The sequence below is a fragment of the Pteropus vampyrus genome, unplaced genomic scaffold (assembly GCF_000151845.1).
Source record: "Pteropus vampyrus isolate Shadow unplaced genomic scaffold, Pvam_2.0 Scaffold27, whole genome shotgun sequence".
In the NCBI taxonomy this organism is placed as follows: domain Eukaryota; kingdom Metazoa; phylum Chordata; class Mammalia; order Chiroptera; family Pteropodidae; genus Pteropus; species Pteropus vampyrus.
Genome location: NW_011888808.1, coordinates 2,325,045 through 2,327,340, shown reverse-complemented (window position 1 = coordinate 2,327,340; position 2,296 = coordinate 2,325,045).

Genomic DNA, 2,296 nt, shown 5'->3' with positions numbered 1-2,296 from the left:
CAAGAGTAGTGATGCCAGCAATTTGGTTATACAAAAGAGAAGCCGTAAATTTCTTCCCTTAAGTGAATAGGTACATACACATAGAAAAACACATCGTATATGTGGGGTTCAGTGCTATCCTAGGTTTCATTCATTTATTGGGGGTCTTGGAACATATCCCCCATGAATAAGGGGGCACTACTCTCTTCCAAGGCACTTTATGCTTCTTAACGAGGCGTGCTCTCAGGAGAAACTAATGGGAGCCTCATCTGCTAGGGTATGATTAGGGCTTAACTGACCTGGGGAAGGGAAATACCCAACTCTTGCTGACTCTAGTTTTCCTGCCCCACCTAAATGGGGAGAAAAAAAAAAATGACCGAGAAACACTGTGATGTTCAGAGTATAATATCATTTACATTGGCAGCCCCTCAAATGAAATGCTTAGGTATAGATCTAAGAAAATGTGTACAAGATCTAAATGATAAAACTCTGTTAAACAAAATTAATAAAGAACTAAATAAGTAGAGAGAAATTCCATGTTCACGAATAGTAATGCTCAATATTGTCAAGATATCAGTTCTTCTCACTTGATTATAAATTCAGTGCAGTTTTACCCAAAATCTCAGCAAGTGACTTTGTGGATATCAACAGACTGATTCTAAACTTTAATTGGAGACAAAAGACCTATAATAGCTAACATAATATTGATGTAGAACAATGAAGCTATGAAAAGAGATAAGAAAATCTTAAATTCATATTACTAAGGAAATAAGCCTAACCAAAATGCTACCTACTGCATGGTTTCAATAATATGACATTCTAGAAAAAGATAAACTATGGAGACAGTAAAACAATCAGTGGTTGCAAGGGCTTGTGGGTGGGGCAGGCAGAGGGGTGACTAGATGGAGAAGATGAGATCTTTAGGGCAGTAAAAACGCTCTCCATGATGCCATAATGATGCATGCATCTCATTATATATTTGTCCAAACCCACTGAATTTACAACATAAAGAGTGAACTGTAACATAGAGTGAATGTAGGGTCGTCAGTTGTAGCAAATGTCCTACTCTGGTGGGAGATATTGATAATGTGGGAGGCTATGTATGTGCAAGGGTGGAGTATTTAGGAAACCTCTCTTACTTCCCTTCAATTTCTCTCTAAACCTAAACAATGTTTAAAAAGTTTTTTTAAAGCCTTAATTAAAAATAAAAAAAAAAAAAGAGCAAAGCAATGTCCCCGCTCAACAGTCAGGCAGGGGGAATTTCCTTCTACTTGGGGAAAGGCCAGCCTTTTTTTTTTTTTTTTTTCCATTCAGTTTACAGCTGTTTGGATAACAGCCACCCACATTGGGAAGGGCAATCTACTTTCCTCAGCTATCCATTCAAATATTAATATAATCCCAAAACACTCACAGATATACAAAAAAAAAAAATGTTTAATGTAATATCTGGGCACCGTATGGCCCAGTCAAGTTGAATCATAAAATTGACCATCACAACTGGTGAGGAGAGGAAGAAAAACTAGCCATAGAAATTGACAGTTGTCTACATGGAATGTAAGGTGCTCATATTTTCAAATTAAAAATTTGGATTTATATAGAAAACAATTGAATAATAACTCCAAGATACAAAATTCCCTGGTTCTCCTCTAATTTCCAGCAGTCTGTTACTGGAATACTGTGATAATAGAGCTTATAGGTCGTAGTAGTTGTACTATATATATTTCTCCTTCTACCTATTAAGATGGCTGCTGCATTTCTACCAATGCTACCTTCTATTGGAAAATTATGTCAATAGTAACAGAATTCTGAAACTGGCACTATTGTATTTTGAATACTTTTAAGCAAATAAAATCATAGAGCAAAATCAAGTAGGACAGTAAGGAGGACAACATTATACCCAAACTAGGCGAGAAGTCATTCTGGTGAGCCTCCAAATATAAATGCTTTAGTATAAACGTCAACAGCTGCAAGAGACGATTGCTTAAAAAAATTATGTGAAAGGAAATCATGTGATGGCCTTGAGAGTCAGGGAAATGAATGTCATCCTCGTATGAACACTGAAAAACTCGGTGAGCAAACCTAACACAGCATCTGGCTGTGGTAGTCATGTTATTAGTAGAAGCTGAGACTTCTAACTCTTGATTAGTGCAGTGCTCAAGTAGTCCATTATGATCAAGTAGTAAAGGTGTCTAGGAGCATGAACCCTGAAGTCTAATAAACCCAGTGGTCTCCCAAGTCAAAGCTGAAGAGTAGAATTCTAATGACATGGGCAGGATAATGAGCAAAAGATTAGAGAAGTTAAATAAAGGGATGAAGA